Source organism: Leiobunum rupestre, chromosome 6 (genome assembly GCF_980474605.1).
Source record: "Leiobunum rupestre chromosome 6, qqLeiRupe1.1.hap1, whole genome shotgun sequence".
In the NCBI taxonomy this organism is placed as follows: Eukaryota; Metazoa; Arthropoda; class Arachnida; order Opiliones; family Sclerosomatidae; genus Leiobunum; species Leiobunum rupestre.
In genome coordinates, this window is record NC_143389.1 from 51,309,390 (window position 1) to 51,329,764 (window position 20,375).

At 37.3% G+C, this 20,375-nt stretch overlaps 1 protein-coding gene across 5 annotated transcripts in view; it reads left to right on the top strand.

Moving 5' to 3' along the window:
- Positions 1 to 20,375, top strand: part of LOC149941430 (uncharacterized) — a 53,972-nt gene that overhangs the window by 23,325 nt on the left and 10,272 nt on the right. Inside the window, exon 1 of one of the 5 annotated variants that reach the window (XM_090178381.1) lies at positions 17,674 to 17,837. The exons of the other annotated variants lie outside the window; for them this stretch is intronic. The gene's annotated coding sequence lies outside the window, so the exon portion shown is untranslated. Of the gene's footprint in view, positions 1 to 17,673; positions 17,838 to 20,375 lie in introns of those variants that run through there. 5 annotated transcript variants of the gene reach the window in all.

Consider the following 20,375-nt stretch of genomic DNA (forward strand, 5'->3'; position numbering starts at 1 on the left):
GCTAACGGGCCCTGAGATAGATACTTCTTTTCGGAAGAGGGATCTTATATACTTCTGGTATCATGCAACTCGAATAATGATCAAGTCCCGCCATCGGAGTTTGCGTTAAATCGCGTGTTCCGATATCGACCAGCGTTCCAATATCTCGCAGATATTTAACGTTTTATAACTCTCCGGTGAAAACGTGCGAAACGCGTCGATGACGGCCGAGATAGTTGTGTTTGAAACGCGAACGTAAACACTAAACAATCTTTCAAACCGCGTGCTATATATATAACTATATCGGTTTAAAAAGGCCCAAATAGTTCCCGAAAGCGGAGAAGCGGAAGATAAAAAGCGCGTATCTCCGTGTGCACGAACTCAAAACGGCGATGCGTGTTTGGAACTACTTTTTCAAAAACGGCCGTCTCTCCGTTATCGGAAGCCAAAACAAAAACTGCCCACCTCCCATACAACAAATATCGACCCGACAAAAAAATGGCTTAAAAAATAACACGCTAAGGCGCGCGAGTCGAGGCTAGGAAATAGGTAGCGGTCTACGTGGCTTTATCGTAAAAATGAAAATGGCCCATCATATTGTCGTTGAGGGTTTTAGCCTATTCCCATCGGCAGCGGGACGACGATTAGTTCTATTCGTCGACCACTAACGATTCATTCTCAACGACGCCGCTAGGAGGCCGTCGAGTTTCCGGATTTTACAGCTTCGGCAAACATGATCTCTCGAGAGGGGATTCTTGATTAGTTTCGGCCGAATTGACTATCTCTCACTCTGGCGTCCGAAACCGCGAATTTCTAATGACTGCCGGACTTATAGGATTGACAAATACGGTGGAAAACGTAATAATTTAACCTTCGAAACTTGGGTGGCGGATTCCGGGAGAAGGTTGGATGAACGCGGGCACCGAGACCAAAGGATGTTTTCACTTTTAGGTCTTCTTCCCTTTTAATATGGACACGGGTTAGGCTGGGCCAAATAGCCCTTTTAGTTTTAATAATGCGACCTTCCGCGTCATCAATCTTAGAGATCGCGCTAAGCCTCGGAACGTCATTCTCCTTCCCCGCCCTCATCCGCATCCGGAAAGTTTAATTAAAGGGGGCGGGATTATTCCACGCCTAATTATTCCCGTCCCTGTCCTTATTTCCTCTACCCTCTTCTACCCTCTTCTCTGCGAGCGCATTTTTGGTCGCTGTCGAAGTCAGCGGAAAATGCGGACAGTGTTGTCTGAAGGTCGCCGCTTGTTTCCCGCCCCCAACTCTTGACTATTTTGTTACCTAATGATTTATAGGAACGAGAATTTGGTAACATAGCCAAAATACATACGATTAAGGAAGACGTTAATTCCAAAGACACCAATATCCTATGGACAATATAATTAGCCTTTTTTTATATGACACGCTACCAAGTACATAGAAATAACCCAAATACAACGGCGGCGATCGAAAAACATTCCTGAGGAGGCCCGGGCCATTATTTTTAATTCAAAAATGAATATACTTAGAACTTAACCAAGAAAATGTACAGCTTTATCTTTATTTCCCATTTTTTTTTAATGTTGTTTCTCCGCCAATAAAATTATTGATAACAAAACTGAAGTCGATGTTTTCAAAACAATAACTGTGTACATGGCTAAATCATTAAGCTTTTCTTGGCCACATGCATTACGAAAATATTTTAGGCTATCTAACATAATTTGGGTAAAACAGGATACACGACGAGTTAATTTCCTGTTTGGATGAATCTAACGAAATCAATTTTATGCTAGTTCATCTTAATGTTACTTGCATCTTCAATATCAAAATATCTTCTGTAAAAAGACTGAATTTGGACCAAAATGAAGGCAGTGAGATTATAATTTTATCCTTGATTGCTATTTATACTCAATTTAATTTCTGTGGGGGCTGTGCTACCGTATGTTTTTCCCTGTGGGGGCTTGAGCCCCAGAGCCCCCACGGAATCTACGCCACTGCCCAAATACCAGATTAAAATGTTAGCCAGGTCGCGGCTAAGGAAAAATATTTAAGGTAGGAACAAATAAAATAGGTTGTGATTTAAAGAAAATATTTGGGAATGAAAAACAAAGAAAGTGGTATAAAAGTAAATATTTAATGCAATCGAAATTTGGTTTCTATTTATAATAACAAAAACATCAAATTGCAAATACCCTCGTCTTTTCTATTTTAAGGGGCCGTTCGCAAATTACGTCACGAGAGGGTGGATTTTACAAGTAATAATAAATTTATTCAAACAGACTCGGAAGTCGAAAGTGGAGTACACTTATTGTGCCATGCGATTACAAAACAAACAAAAAATAAATATGCAACAGTGAGATTAAATCAACAGATACCAATATATACAAATAAAATAAAATAAAATATGCTAGTAAAAATTAAAAAAAAAACACTTTTGCGTAGTTAATTTAAAAATAGTTTTATTTTCACTACACAAAAATGGTCTTTAAAAATTTTTACTAGCAGTTTTAACCAGACGAGATAAACCGTATTCGATCTTGAAGGTCAGAGTAAGGGAGAGTGCGCAAACCCGACACAAGTTTAGTGGCTCGACGTTGTACTCTCTCAGGATTGTCGATCTCCTTGAATGTTACAGTGAGAGGCATATTCGAAAGGTTATGTCACACATGATAATTCTATTCCGGAACTTAAATTATCAATTATTTTATTTAATAATGGATTTTCTTAATGAGTTAGTTTTGTAGAGGTTAAACAATAAATAAACAGATTTAATTTTAAAAGAAATGTAATAATTAGTTGAGGGAGAGTTGAGTTTTTTTAACGTAATTTGGGGGTCTTACCATATTTTACTCTTCGAGGGAGGGTGTCGAAAACGCCGATTCTTTGCGTTACGCAGGGCCGCCTTATCCATAAGGCAGACTAGGCAAAGTGCTTAGGGCCTACGATTCAATATAATCGGGCCTACAAAGGTCCGAAAAGTCAGTAAATGAGAGATTTTTGCCTAAGGCCCACGGAAAGGTTAAAACGGCCCTGGCGTTACGTAATTTGCGAACGGCCCCTGACAGAGAAGCCGGAGTACGCGGTAGTGTTTTGGGTGTAGACAAATAAGGACTCCATCTTAATACGAATAAATTTTTTTTTACGATCGTATTTACCGTTGGTTTACAGTTTGTTTTAATGCCGAAATGTTTTCCAATTTTCAAATCATTAAAACGTCTCGTTTTAATCTTGAAAGATATATTGTTTGAATTTAAGTTATCTTAGCTACGATGGCTGAGATAGTGCTCGGATTTCGATTAATATTTTTCCATGAATAAAATAAGCTCGTTGATATTTAAATAATATTTATTTAAATAACCAATAGTTGAATAAAAATTGTAAAATGTTTAAATAATCAAAAGTGAATAAGCCTATTATTTAAATAAAACAAACAATTATTTAAATAAATGCCACTTTTATTCAAATAAATGCTTGGTTGCGTAAAAACATAATTAAATAAGTTAAAATGATATTCTTTTTACCAACGTTTTTTAAATAAATCGGAAATTTTGTGGATAATGAATAAACAATTCCGAGCACTAGGCTGAGCAACAGAAAAATACTAACTTATTACAGGCTTAATATAACAAATACCATTGTAAATGGATAAAACTATATTTTTCGCTTTCCAGAGCAGATTGAAAATTTGAGATGTATGGTTTTTTATACTTTCAAAGAGAACGTTAGTTTTTTTTTTATTCGGGATTCCGTAACGGAGGAAGGTTCACTGTTTTTGAAAGATGTAAATATTTGATGATTTACGTCTTCCGCGAGTTCATTTTCCGTTCGTCGCCAGCGCCCAGGCTGGGGTCTCCTCCTCTTGAAACTCTGCCAAAAAAGCTCCCTCGCGCGTTCCCACCCTCGGAGGACGTTGATTATCAAAATTTTAATCCCAATATTTTAACGGATGACGTGTTCGGCGAAAATTTTTATTTTTAATCTTCCGTCGTTGCTCCCCGTAGCGTCACATTCCGGATAAATACTAAATTTTTAACTAACCGTGACTAAAAATCTCCCATCGCGGGAACAATTTCTCCTTTGATAGAAATTGCCGATTGAAATCTTCTCTCGCGTATCGGGAAAAGATTAAATTTTAGATAAGATTTACGTGACTAATTCGACTTAAAGAGCGATTCGCTAATTTTACTCAATTTTTCGCTCGGCATTTGACTGCGGAGGGAAATTCGTGCTCGTGCGAACCCGGCTCGAGACCGGGGAAAAGAGTTTGGTCTCGCTCCCTCTTTTTTTTAATTTTGAGCCGCGGTACATCGAGATGTATCTAATCTTCGCGTCAGTTATTTAAAATAAACACTGCATTCATTCGAATCTCGGTTGCACGTACCCTTTTCCTAATTCTGAAAATATCTCCAAAGCTGTCTTGGTTTTAATATTACCTAATCAACGTATAGAAACGACGCTATCTTTCTAAAATCTTATCTTTATCTAAAAAAATATACATTTAATTTTAGTACATTGTGACCAAACGAATGCCCGTTTAAAATCAAACTTTAAAAAACTTAGTGTTGTAAGTCGGAAAATTTTCCGTATTTTTCCGAAAAATATAAAAAAAAGTTATTATTCGATTATTTAGTCTAATATTGTTTGCAAATTTAAATAAAGTGGCATTTTCGCCTCATTTTTTCGAATCTAAAAGTAAAACTAAACCTCTAGAATAGTTTTAAACTGATTAACAATATAACACTATTAATGTTCTGTAGTATGTTTACTGTTATTAGACATTTTATATCGATAAAAAGATAAAAAAAATTAAAAACCCTTAAAAAGTAATTTATGTTTCAATTTTTTATTTTTCCGATTTGCGGACAATTTTCTGGAAATTTTTCCGAATTTTATTTTTCCGGAAAATTAATAACACTCTAAAAACCGTTATTTTTTCCAATTTATCCGGTTAAAAATGAGTGTTAAAAGGTGTTAAATGTGAGGAAATTCGAATAGGTGAAGCCCATCTAAAACCGCCGCGGGAAACGAGTTTAGAAACCATCTACAGGGAAATCCCTTACTAATACATTAAAATTTGGGTATTCCCTTGGGTTCGATTCGAGCACGTTTCGTCGACGTTGCTTCTCGAGTACTAGACACGACGCTTTCAAGCCTTTTGGACACGAAATCGAGAGAGTGCCTTTACTAGACACTCCAATATATTCTTGAAGTCGACTTTACTCGAGCCGAACTAAATTGGACTTAGATTTTCACGATTAAGAAAGCTAATATTTTCGTATTAGAAGCCGTCATAAAAATAGGTAGCTCAATTCCAATTTTTAGCGAACGTGAATGTTCCCAAACGGATTTCTCGCTTAAAGGGAATATAACCTCTGGTATTTCTGTCGCCCTCCGAGGGTTCCAATATTGTCCGCTGCCTCCCACGGCTTTTCATACTTGCGGCGCTGCTAATCGCTGATTGTGAAGGGAATAAAGGAAATTGATGGGGTCTTCCATAATGAACGCGTTGGAGTTTCTGTTCCATTTAAAGTGTAAAGGGTAATTTCGTTCCCAGCTCACTATCTGAGATCCTTTGCGCGATGGTGTAGTTGTTCTTGGCGAGAGAGGATAAATAGGTCGCTGTTCAAACACGTTAAAGCAGATTTCTCCCGCAACAGACTTTCTGAAGAGAAATCGGACCTTTTACACCGTATTTTCTCTAGAGTGGATTTTGAACCGGAACCTATACAAGATTTCACTCATTTTCTTAAGTGGTTATATTTTTAAAATATGAATTAGACCAAAATATGCCAGAAAGTCTCGGAATGAACGCCTATTCTTAATTCTACCATAGCTGACCGCTGACGTGTTTTGAAAAACGCTTAAAGCGGAACGGCCAAGCTTTTCCAAATATGGCCTTATTTCCGTATCAAAAGATTAACAAGACGTTCAATATACTAACACGTACCTTTTTTTGTCTTGAAAAAATAGCTTTTGGCCCAAAAAGTTGAAACGAAAAATAACTGCAGGTGTTTGGGTTGGAATTTTCGCCGCCATCTTAGGGGCTGCCGCCAGCGCCCCTAACCCCGTAAGAGCGATTTGCGAACTATCCTAACTTTTAAAATCGCGCAATTTAGGCTTATGTCTCTTATAACTGAAACGCGCCGCGCGTGCAAAACAAATTTTTTGCGTCTTCAGCAGCGTGCGCTTTTACGTTGTTTTTCTGTCTCACCTACTTATCACCAGGTGTCGCGGCGGACGCGCTCTTTTCGATTTCCCGAAATTTCTTTATTTTATTAAAAATTAACCACTCAATATTTTTTGATGCAGTTTTCGCCATAAATTTTAGTTTTTAATGGGCTATAGGGCTATCTAACTCGTTAAAGCTTGACCGTTCCCCTTTAAGGCTAGGCACCCACTGGCTCTCAGTTTCGTATCTGTCATGCCTTCCACAAGGCATTGTATCCGTTACGAACCAAAGGCTTGTGAAAGGTAGGACGGAGACGTTACGAAGAGCAGTGAGCGACCGGCTTAACTCAAAGATCCAGTCTTTTCTGGGACGTAATTGAGTTATGTTTACATGATGACAAGCTATAGAATCATTTTCTAGTACTATTTCGTCGCTAAAATATGGTTTATCAATATTAAATATACCTACTAGTGTTGTAAGTCAGAAAATTTCCCGTTTGGAAAATTTTCCAGAAAATGACCGAGGCCTTTTTTCCGGAAAATTTTCCGTATTTTTCCGAAAATAATAAAAAAAAGCTTTCATTCCATAATTAGTCTAATATTGTTTGCAAATTTAATTTTTTTCGGATCTAAAAGTAAAACTAAACCTCTACAGTCTACACTAGCTTTAATCTGATGAACAATGTAACACAATTAATGTTTTGTAGTATGTTTACTGATATTAGACATTTTATATCGATAAAAAGTAAAAAATTAAAAACCCTTAAAAAGTAATTTATGTTTAAATTTTTTATTTTTCCGATTTGCGGAAATATTTTGAAAAATTTTCCGCATTTCATTTTTCCGGAAAATTAACAACACTAATCCCTACGCACTGTAATTTTTAAATTTATCATCTTTAATCCCCGAAAGTTCGTACTTCTGACTTTAATTAAAAATAAATATATAAATTGAAATGTATATCTGTCTGAAAACTGTAGAATATATTTATTTTAAACACAAGCAGTTTTAGTTTTGCCTTATCAAAGCTTCAAAAAGACTTCTTTTTGCCGCGGTGGAGTACACTCTTTGATGAAATTCCCGTAAACAGGAATGGGGGATGGAAGCGTTATCTTAAAAATAGGTCATCGCGCAAGCCTACCAAAGTGCGTTATCTTTTCTTCTACTTTCTTTTGATAAACGTACATTAGTTTTCTTAGATCTTTAATACTTTTGAAAAGAAGCGTCTACGTATGACCCATATCTGATATTAAAAGAGGATTTTTGTTCTTTGGTGTTATCGATATCGGCTTACGTATCCAATAAACATATTGTTCCCGGAAATAATTTATTTCTATATCAGTATCTCCTTTTTAATATTAATATTACTGCGAGTCTCCGATTTCGTCAGACTATTAGCGTTGAGATTAATATTAAAATATATTCACTTAATTTGAATATTTTGACGATTTAATTTAGTTGGGTACGATAAATTGGTCTTTAAAAGCAGCCCTTTACCGAAGCCAAACAAATATTTCCTAGAAAGGGAATTCATTCATACGCTGTTTTCGTAAAATTCTGAACAATTTATCTTCGAATTTTAACTCTATTTGAATAACAAATTTGTGCGTGTTATCGTAAACAACGCGTGATTAGACGCCTATCGCAACAGTTTCTCAACACAAATGGAGAGTGAATGGATAATATATTTCCACAACTTTTTGGCCATTCAAACTATTTTGTTGATCAGGTTTCGAAGAACCGTTGTTATTATAACGAAGGCTTAACTTCAAATATTTAAATTAAATAATTATCGTACACCTTTTTAATGAACCAAACTTAATTAAAATATTATTAATGCCAACTTTCACTAATGTAAAAATTACATTTTTACGCGTGACCGTAGCTTTACATTGTGAGGTATAGCAGGCCTATTTACCTTCTTTTATACCCTAACATGGCGGCGTATTTTCCCGCGCAAATTGAATTTTAAGCTCCAACAATTAGCTCCATATTTACCATGGTAACCAACTACGGATAGCGCCCTACAGAAACCGATGGAGGCTGGTTTTTCGGAGGTCACGTGCGGGAAGTGGGTAATCACTTCGTTACAAAACCGTCAATCGTTGAATTTGGTGTTATATATTATATTTGATCTAATCAGAAGGATATGTAGGAAATTTTATAGATTTTATAGCTAAGCCTCGGTCGCCGAAATGAGCTATTCTTTAAAATTTGGGCAACAAAGCGTTCGCGTCGCCAATATCTTGTCGAAACTTTTTCTCCACTTGCACCAAAACTTATACCTTAAGCGTATTTTCATTGCTTTGGTAAATTTGCATTTCTCGATCGATTGAAGTTCAGTAAACAAAAATCCACCAATGCCATACTCGTATTTTGCTATTTCCAGTGACTTCTCTCAGTTTCTCGGTGATTTTTGCTGATTCCTCACATTTTTTACAGGAATTCTTAAAAGCATTCCAGTGTGATTACACCTGATTACTTAAAGGTACCGCGAATCTCGTATACATAGACAAACTAGTAAGTTATCCCTTTTTGTTGATTAGGTTGATGGCGACAAATACTAGTGAACATATTTCAAAATAAATAACTTCAGAAACCAAGCAAGTTAAAATTTATATTCCGTTTTGAAAATCAGTCATTATTTCGCCAAAGTCAGCGACAGTTTTCATTACGAAAGCGTTTTAATTTTCACTAGGCCTTGTTCTCGAGTAAAAATTAGTGGAGATTCCCCGCCATCGTTATCCGCATGTTTCACGCAGCGCCAAGTTTGGTCGTGGCGTACGTGTGAACTTCATAATAAGGTGGGTAATTAAAAAGGTTTCTAGGGCCTTTAAGCGCATATCCGAAGTGCACGGCGTATTCACCAATAGGCTGAGTAGGTTGTTAGAGGTACCATAATAAAGCTCAAGCCTATATTGTTGCGGTTAATCCGCCACTGAATATCCCTCGTCACATACACCATGGGTGCGTCAAAATTCTAAGAAGGAATTCTTCTCAAGAGTTCTTCGTGAGAATTTTGCACCCCGTGAGATCTCGCTAAAAAGCGTTAAATGTAAAAAGATTCTTCTAAAGATGGCGGCTTACGAGAATGCCACGACCGCTGTAAACTAAGCCTTTGACAATAAATATTATTTTTACACGATTTCACGACCATATACAGGGTGGAAGCCTCAGCCGTGATCCAGCCTCGGTACTTCCCCTAGTACACCAGAGTGCTGCGGGTAGAGCACTTACTACAGGCGCTGCCTCGGCTATTTTATCCGTTATTTAATTATCCAACTAGAATTTTTACAGATTCTAGCTGGATGCTACTCAGTCTTTATTTTCATTTTCGATTTTAAATCGTCGTCTGCTATCACGGAAACCAAGTGCGTTACTTTGTTCTTACCAAAATTAGTTAACCGACAAATAAATAACGGATTAAATGGCCAAAGCTGCGCCTGTAGAAGTGTTCCACCCGCAGCACTCTGGTGTACTAGGAGAAGTACCGAGGCTGGACCACGGCTGATACTTCCACCTAGGAGCAACAAACCCAACACCCCACACAAGGAGAACGCAACCCGTAAAAAGTCGTGGATTTTCTTGCGTACGTTTTTCATTGGCTAGACGCTTTAGCGCCTGCTGCCGTCGGAAGGGGAAAATTCGGAAATTGTCTTCCCCCCCGCCCGTAAAACGTTCAGCGTAAAGGCTAGTGACGCTCGTCCAATGAAATTCGTACCCAACCCTTCGTTAGCGTGTTTAAAGGCTAGCCGCGTTCTCCTTGTGTTTGTTACTTCTAGCTTCCACCCTGTATGAAGGAAGAAAACATTTTATTTGTAATTTAAAACGAAATATTTCATCGGAAATTAACTTAACATTCGGTTTTCTCTGAAATTCATTTTCGTCCACAAAAATATCATACTGTTTATTTTCTTCCGCATCAAGTATAATATTAGCTGCCATTTATATTTCTAATTCCCCCCCCCCCCCTTTTTAACCAAGTGAGAATGCTTGGATGCAATTTTTTCTATCATTTTGACCGAGGCGACTATATCAATACAATTTGTTAATTTTGGACCATGTCTACAAACTTTCGCAGACGCTCGATCTCGGATATTTTCTTTTAATTTCCGCCGCATCGTCTGCATTTTCCGCAGACTTAGATTGTTTGCGCAGACAAGAGTGTGAGAAAGAGCGACTATTGACTACCGGTAATAAGAATAGTATGCTTTTCAGGTTTTGCAAAATTTATCATTTGAATTTTGTCAGCGTGGATGGGCATTGGTCGTTCCCTCTCGAAAGTGCTTTTAAAATTGAAACGATTCGAAATTCATAGTGATCCGCGTTCATTTTAATGGACAGACTGCGATGACCCAGAAGAAGTCGCCGTTCCAACTCACTTTCCATACTCCCACTTCGTGTACTTTTATTAAACCGCGCTTTTTCCCAGAAGCGTCCCTATTTTCCAGCGTATTTAGATTTTACTTTTAAGGTAAGGCGATTCTTTTAATACGGTATTTTGATATGCTGATGAGAGTGAATTTTAATGGAAATTTCGAAGAATTTCAAAAAGATGTAGCCGTTTCTTTAACCCCTGAGAACAGCTTACGTTTTTACACACAATACCAAATCGGGATTTGCGTGTATTGCTTTCACGTGGTACGTAGCCGCCGCCGCCGTACTAGGCATAATTCTTCAACCATTTTGGTTAAAATGGTAAATGATATGTCAAAATACAGGGAATTTCAGACCCTCGGTATTCCAATATTAATTTTGGTGACCGGAGGCCCATAAGTTGGTCATTGGCCCTTATTAGTGATATTTGGTGCTTTTCTCCTTCAAACCTACATAAACTAATTATATTTTTAGTTAGGTCTCGGCACCACCAAACTAAGATTATAGTTCCGTAAATAAATTTTATTTTTAAATTAAGGTTTTAGCTAATTTGCGGGACCCTACAATCCGCGTATGGTATACTATTCTGAAATTTTAATTTAGTACCACATGCTATTTATCTCCAAATATTTGATCATCAACCTTGAAATCCTCAACAAAGAGATCTGCAATCAACAGACTAGCGGCAATTTGGGAGCGCGAGGCCTCAATTATGAGACATTGGCTGACCCTCACAATTTCTGTGTCAGAAAGGAAAATTATAGATCAACCGATAATCGATCCTTCGTTGTCTCTATAACACGTTTGGCCATTATACTGCATATGTTGGGCGTTTGCGCGGTTAACAAATTTTCGAGATATTCTTAACACTGACAATTTTTGAATGGACTTTACGTACTGTAATGTCCGTGACATCTTGTTTTTTTAATATTTCGCTTCATTTTGATGTTGAGAGCGTTGTTGAAGATGTAATTCGCATTAATTTCGGTACCAAAGGATGGCGAAAATTTCCTCAGTCAAAAGGATTTTCTCCCAAGTTTAGTGAATTTTAAGTTTCCCCGAGAGCAGTTGTAAAACTAATTAGGAAGAGCTAGGCTTCTAAATAACGATTTTAATGAGAAGCACGCGGATCTGAAGGGCTCTTTTTTTTTGGTTTTCGGAAGTCCGTCCAACTTACGTCCGTAGTTGGCGAACTCTCATTCCCGTATGATAATAGGCCGGCAATCTTTTAATCCGGAAATCGGGCGAAGCGGAGACGAAAACGCTAGTACACTTCCGAATTGGATTAAAAGCGGGGGCAGCTTCGTTGGGTATCGACCGCGCCGTCCCCGCAGCCTCTGTAATGGTAGTCGGTGAAGGGTTCGCTCTCGCGCGGTGATGGGGAAAGTAGGATAAAGGTCGGCGCGGCGTGTAAAGAGGGAGCAACGATCGGTCGAGAGAATCATTAAATATCATTAGGCAAGGCGGCATTACTTTTTAAGTCTCTCTCGGTGGTACCTCCGGCGTGGCGCTGGCTATCTTTCTTTTTGTCGCCGGCAGATGGCGCTTGTTTAATTTAGAAAGCGCGTGTTTGATTAGTCTCTCTCTCGTCTCTCGTAAGCTTGTCGGGTGACTTTTTTTTTGGTCTATCGGTGCCCCTCCCAAATTTTGACGTTGCTCGTACCACCCACGCGATACCACCCAACCTATCCTCGACCTATATTCTATTATTACGAAAGACTTTGCGTAAATAGTAATTAGTTCGGATGTGTATATTGTGAAAGCGCAATCTACATATCAACGCGAATAACAAACGCGCCTATTTTAGATTAATGAAGGACTTTTATTGATATATATATATAAGAATTTACTCTACTCCCTAATTGCAACGCTATTTATTTTAATGAGGGAGAAGACTTGGCCCTCTAGCCTCTTCATTTTAAACATAACGAAATTACCAATACTTTTTAATTTGAATTTGACACTCGACCAAACATTACCTAAAATACCACGTTTAAAAGTGTAAATTTTCTCTCTCCGCTTAAATTTACCGTATTTTTCCGAAAAAAATTAAAAAAGCTTTTCATTCCGTGATTAGTCTAATATTATTTGCAAATTTAAATAAAGCGGCATTTTCGCCTCATTTTTTCGAATCTAAAAGTAAAACTAAACCTCTATACTAGTTTAAACTGATTAACAATGTAACACTATTAATGTTTTGTGGTATGTTTACTGATATTAGACATTTTATATCGATAAAAAGTTAAAAACATTAAAGGGATAATTTGACATATTTTAAGTAAACGATAAGAGCAAATGATTAATTTCTTACGTAAAACTAAAAATTCTGATTCTAAAAATGTTTATATATGATATATTTTAAATTAAAATCATATTAAAACCCTTAAAAAGTAATTTATGTTTCAATTTTTTATTTTTCCGATTTGTGGAAAATTTGCTGGAATTTTATTTTTCCGGAAAATTAACAACTTTAGCTTAAGTAAAGTTGTCGGGTGTTTCAGCGAAGTCGGAGAATTCCTGTCGGCATTAAAACGAGCCCATTTCCCGGCGGCTCTCGAGTTTGGACATCGTGGAATTTGGACTTCTTTGAATTTGTTCATTTTGCGTTAACGCGATCATCATCCGTTAATGGCTGAAAATTACGTTAATGTCATATTTCGAGCTCGGATATCGGGATCGTCGATCGGAGTGGCTCGATCAGCCTTCCAACGACAAGCAATCTTCTCCTAATATTCGAGAGCCTTTGTGGAATTACAATGAGCATTTTCAGGGGCTATAGCTAACAGATTCTCGTCGACGCAATTGCCCGGCCATAAACGCCGCTTTGTATCATCCCGTTCATGAACATCCTCAGCATCAAAATGGCGCGGTTTGAATGCTTCTACATTCTAAGAAAGCTGGTCCAATCCCTACTTAAACAATAGTTACTGAATACCATAAGTCTATAATACTGTTCCATAAGTTTGTCACTTCGGGGAATATTTTATCAAAGGCTACGTGTGACACGTTAGCAAGCGGACGCAAAACGGAGACGATGCCCGTAATGCAGTCTGTCTTGTGAATAGCTCTCAGTAAGACTTTTGCGTGTGAAGAATAGGAAGTGTCACACTTATGTAACAATATTATACACTTACGTTATTAACCAAGATAACAAATTTTTCCAGTTCGCTGGGGCCCCGGTAGCATAAACCGGCTTCCCCTTCTCTCGTCGCGTCGGGCCCGCGGTAGACCCATTTGCAAATTATTAAAGGGAAACAAACATATAGAACGAAGCCCTTAGAGTTTCAAGGTTAATGCTTTTATTACTATTAGATGGTGACATTTTTACTTTTTGGGCGGTAAGCGAATAAAAATATTTATTAAATAAAAACCTTCTAACACGATATTAAAGTTATATAAAATTACTCCAGGAAAAATTCGACATAAAAGAAACGGGAAAAATAATAAATTACGGTCGTTCATAAATGACGTAACGCAAGAAGGTGGAACGGGGAGGTTGCTGAAATGTTACGTCACATATCATATTGAAATATCAATTATTTTCGAGTACATATGCAATTTAATTCTCATTTTTATGATTTACAATAGTATGATTAGTGTTCTAAAGAGAAACTATAAAAAAAATTATAGTATTAATTTTGAAAAAATTTAATTAATTTTAAGGTTTATGTTGATATTGTAATTCAGTAAAAAAGCAAATAACGGAAAAGATTTAGTATATTTTGTATTTCGAAATTTAATAAATAGATTTACGTTGATCTTTAACACAAAAATAGGAATGATTTCGGTAAATTTTAAGAATATTAGGATACAAAACCAATGTTTCTTAACACAATTAAGGAACGTAGGTTAATATTTTATCTATTTAGCCTCTAATATTTTTAATTAGTCAATTCGTAGTTTTTAACCAACCAAAAAGTTGGAGGGGGCAATTACAATATATTTTGGAGGGGCATTGTCCCCCTGCCTCTACCTGCTCCTACACCCATGGGTCTTACTTGTTGAGGTTAACGGTAATAGTGAGTGTAGGGAGCTGTTGGCTCGCGTGGCTTGAAGGGCTTGCCACCACCCTCCTACGCGTCGTAACCCGGCCACCTGAACTAATGGCTTTAAAAGTCGCTCGATGACTTAGGCCTTGGGTATTAGCCTAGCTGATTACTCCTCGTTACGAGAAGGACAAAGGGTGTCTAAAACGTGCGTTACGTAATTTGATAACACTTCGGTTTTTTTCAAATCTATTCGTAGCAGCCCCTTTCGAATCCTCTAGATTTATTTCTGGCTACGCCACTGAAGTCTTTTTTTTTATTTTTTTTTAGTTTCGTCCGAAATCGCGCTGGATACAGAACCGTCACGTACACGCTTAGCGACGCTGAATTTTGAATCGCCCTAATCGTAGCTATGGTTATGAATACTAATGACGCGTTCTTTACCAGCCCGATTATACGATTATCATCCGTGTTACGTTGTCACTTGACAACGCTGTCAAAGGTACGCGGCTATTTAAAAAATCGCTGTCTTTAAATTACGCCGGAATTCACGGTTAAGTACGCACTCTCGTATCCCGGCTGGTCTGTATAATTTCTTTTTAATTCGACAGTGCATATATAGCGTGTAGTTTATTATTTACGTGCGGGGGCTGGATATAATCATCGGGGAGATGTGCTCCGATGAAATATTCATATTCTTCTTTCGTTCTTACGACGGAGAAACGCTCTTCCCCTTTTTTCTCTCCTAGTTTTCGTTAACCGTTACCATGACAACAATCCGAGGGTTTATATTCCGAATCGCGGGAATACGCGGACTGAGACCCTATCAGCCCCATCGAGCGTAGTGCCAAATGAGAAGATCGAAAGGTTGTAAGAGGAAAACATGTTTATAGCCACCGATCCATTTTAATTTATAAGTCCTCACGTGCAGGCGTATTTTTTTTTTATCCATTAGACGCGTATTTGCGTATTAATCACGCGACAAAAAATTGAGATTAAAATTATTTTCTTTCAAAATTTTGACGGTTGGTTTTTCAGTTTTTAACAATTTACACCTCTGTAAATAGCACGCCTAAAATATTTTTTTATTATTATAAAATGCTGTTTATCACGCAAAAAAATATATGGATTAAAAACGTAGGCTTATAAGTTTAAAAACTCTAAATAATGGATTTGTTTTTCGAATTTTTACAACCACCGTGTCTGTCTGTGGGTCTGTGGGTCTGTGGGTCTGTCTGTCAGGCCTGCGAACGCGTTCGCATTTTCGGTTGGGAAAACTACCGTGTGACGGTGAGCGTTAACGGATTCATTTGCGGTTTGGTTTGGATGGTGTTTTTTCACTCACCGTCGTGACGGTTTGGTGTATTACGTTTTGTAATGTTTATGCGTAGGCTGTGAGTGTTGAATTTGTTGTGTTTGTGTTCTGATGGTTGTGCATGTTAAGTCTGTTTGTGTTTATATGGGCGTTTTCTCTCCAACTTCTTCTTAATGACTTTGGGACGGACCGAGTGCTGAGTGTAATGCTACCTCTCAACGTCCAATGGCAGGGTTTCCACCAGTTGTACACGGTATTCGTCTTAGTATCAATTTGCGATCGCATCGGGCGGGATTTGAACCCGAGACCTCCTGCTTGACAGGCGGACGTTCTACCACAGAACCACCGACACTTGTTACGCTTTATTGAAAATTAGACCTTCAGCTTTATCGGAAGCGTATTTAATAGAGTACGAAATTTTGGTTTAATTGAAATAGAATTGAAATTGAAATTATTGCATCGAAGAAATTCTAATTTAGCGTTTCTCTATTGATTAAAAACAAATGCGGCACCCAGGTTTCGAACCCAGACCATTCGGCTTGGCAGTCGAGCGCTCTACCACAGAACCACCGATAGCTGCTTTGGTTCACTGAAATTAAGACACGCATCGTAAGCATAATAGGTAATAAAGTCTTTTTTTATTAATGAATTTATGAAGGCCTAATCTGTTTTTTTTTACGAATGAAATTTTAAAGGTTAAATCTTGTTTTAGCGCAGTCAGCCGAGATAATAGGGTTAAAGGGTAGACCCTGTGGGTGGTCCACTTTGTTAGTTTTTTGTTATTTATTTACGGGTGTCTTAACGACCTATATATAGTTGTGTTAATTCAAAGGCGATAATTTACCGTTTATTGCTTTAAGAGCTGGCGGATAGTCAAGTGGCTCTCTGTGCTTTGTTGATGGTAAGGTTTTTGCTTCTTGTAAATATATTTGGTGTGGATATTTGGATATCTACGATTTCTAACGCAGTCAATGATTTCCTGGGTGTGCGAGTCATTATATGATATTGGAAATTGGACGGCATTGGTCTTTTTCATGCGGTATGTGTCACAACGTCAACTGGAAGTCTACGACGAGGGGCTGATCACTCCGCGTAATCGGTGTACAGAGCCGTACCTTTGACTGTACTAATGGGATTACGTGTAATCTTTGAAGTCCCTGCCTTTGGCAGTGCTAATCTAAGCGTAATCCGGTGTACAGACTTTCTAAGAGTGGTTAGCCCCTCGGTCTACGAGTGTTGAAATAAAATGAGCGTTAAAGATGCGGCAAGTATTTCTGAATATATTAAACTCGATTGTTTCGTCTCAATTATTTAAATTAAAATTAAAATTTTATACCGGGCAGGGTTTGAACCGAGAATACGTTTTTCGTAAATAACTCTGAATTGCGGAGATATCTTTGGGGGTCGTGTCGATAAATTAATACCACTAGGGACCATTCTTCCGAGGAGAGGTATATTTTGGCTTGCCAACTTGTTATAATACACAATTTTGACGGTTGGTTTTTCAATTTTTACAAATTTACACCTTTGTAAATAGCACACCTAAAATATTGTTTTACTATAAAATGCTGTTTATAACGCAACAAATTATATAGATTAAAAACGTGGGCTTCTAAGCCTAAATAATGGATTTGTTTTTCAATTTTTATAACCGAAAATTTTGACGGTTGGTTATTAAATCTTTACAAATTTACACCTCTGTAAAGAACGGTCTTCACGACTATATTTTTTAATATAAATGGTTTTTATCGATATCTTGAAGTTCCATTATGGAATAAAATCGGAGGAAAAGGGGGCCCTATCTCTGCCAGGCCAAATTTTCCACAACAGAAATTCCATCTCACTCAATCTACGGGTTTTTTACGCTTCCGAAATCAATTTTTAGTACGACGTATACAGGCTGCCGAGCTACCAACTAGCCAGCGAATGATCTTCCGCTTTGTGTGCTCACGGCACTTTTCCGGAGAACGGACCAAGAATCGAAAGGGACTGACAGTCTTCTTTCGGGTTCTTTTGATATGGTAAGAGTGGTCTAAACATGGATAGTAGATTTTAGAGGATCGGTAAAAAGCGTGGTTTTTAGCCAACGTAAGCCAATTACACTAAGGGAGTCGGCCAAGGTTATTTGAAAAAAAAAACAAGTATCGCTAAGAGTGGACGATACTGTTCGAAAAAAGAAAAAAGATAAACACAAAGTACATTTTTACGCCAAAAGGTATTTTTTCACGTTTTAATGGATTAAATATGATATACTAAATATCAGTTGATAGTTTTTATTGAATTAAAAAACCAAAATTAAAAATTACTAAAATATAAAGCGCAAAAAATTACGTAACAATATCAACCGCGTTAGATTGCCATTTTGAAATTTTAAGATCACGTGGTACAAACGACCTTGCAAGACTCCCTCGGAGTCTCTCGAGCTGATTGATACGCGGGGAGAAATAAAATGCACTGTGGAAGGGTATCGAAAACCTGTCCTCTTAATTTACTGTCAATGGTCTAAATTTGGACGATAGAAGCTGCTTCTAGTCAAGTCCAGAAGCGTTTGAAGAGTAAATCAGAAATTGAATGCAGCGACACCAAGTTAGTTAGAAATTAGCAAAAATATGCCTTGATTTCCTGATACTCCGTATTAAAGGTAGTATATTCTACAACAAAATACGATGCTAATTCGTTAATTTTAACTTAAGTAACGCCAGTAACCTCTAGCTTCTATTAACTCTGATGGCATAATTGGGTGTTGGCTTGTAGCGTCGTAGGCATACGTCATAACTAAGCCCCGCCTGGAAACGGCCGCCATGACATTAATTTCACGTCACAGATCACGTGGGAAAACGTCACACGATCCGGCGAAATAATGGGATCCTTAATGTCATGGCCGACCTTGAACCGTTTCCATGGCAACGAACACTAGCTCCGTTTAACGGTAACTTTGTGTGCCCGAGACGGGAATCCCTTAAATTCTGGGTCCATGGTCGAAAAACAGACGAATAACGTTCGATGTACATACGATAATAAGAGTGGTCAAGTGTTCGATAACGTCAGCCGCCTGAGATTTTTTTTCTAAGTTATCGAGTCTGACAATTTTGAATAATTACGCGATACATAAGCTACGTTCACACGGTACCGTAGGGCATGTTTCGAATGGTTTCGATCTCAATGTGGTTCCTAATAATCATTCTGGAAAATTTATTAATGATTTTATCATTTTTAAATAAAAGTCGATAACTAACTTGGACCTAAGGCGGTGCCTTCGATATAAGCATAGCTAATTCTTATTATTAATATTTATACAGCAAATATAATTGGATTTAATAATGACTTAATCATAAGAGAATCAAGGAAGTTTCCAGTCCGTTGTTTTGATGAACATGGGGCATATACGCCTATATTCAAAGCCGTATAAGCGATCTTAAAAGCCGAAACATGTTTTGTCACCTCCATTAAGCCACCATTTTGAAATATCTGAATATCTCGTTAACGGTTGATCGCGATGATGTCACGAATCTTTGACAAACTGTCCGGTTAAGCGGTTTGACCAAAGCCAGTGCTTCCAAACGATTCTCAGACAAACGTTGCGTTATCTGAACCGGCCAAATAATTAAGATAGTTCAGATATCAGATTATCTATATTTACGCTCAGATATCAGATTATCTACATTTACGCTCCGATATCAGATTATCTACATTTGCGTTCAGATATCAGATTATCTACATTTGCGTTCAGATATCAGATTATCTATATTTACGCTCAGATATCAGATTATCTCCATTTAATCTCAGATATCAGATTATCTACATTTACTCTCCGATATCAGAGTATCTACATTTACGCTCCGATATCAGATTATCTACATTTACGCTCCGATATCAGATTATCTACATTTGCGTTCAGATATCAGATTATCTATATTTACGCTCAGATATCAGATTATCTACATTTACTCTCCGATATCAGAGTATCTACATTTACGCTCCGATATCAGAGTATCTACATTTACGCTCCGATATCAGATTATCTACATTTGCGTTCAGATATCAGATTATCTATATTTACGCTCAGATATCAGATTATCTACATTCAATCTCAGATATCAGATTATCTACATTTACGCTCCGATATCAGATTATCTACTTTTGCGTTCAGATATCAGATTATCTACATTTGCGTTCAGATATCAGATTATCTATATTTACGCTCAGATATCAGATTATCTACATTTAATCTCAGATATCAGATTATCTACATTTAATCTCAGATATCAGATTATCTCCATTTACTCTCCGATATCAGAGTATCTACATTTACGATCCGATATCAGCTTATCTACATTTGCGTTCAGATATCAGATTATCTATATTTACGCTCAGATATCAGATTATCTACATTCAATCTCAGATATCAGATTATCTACATTCAATCTCAGATATCAGATTATCTACATTTGCGTTCAGATATCAGATTATCTATATTTTCACTCAGATATCAGATTATCTACATTTGCGTTCAGATATCAGATTATCTATATTTACGCGCAGATATCAGATTATCTATA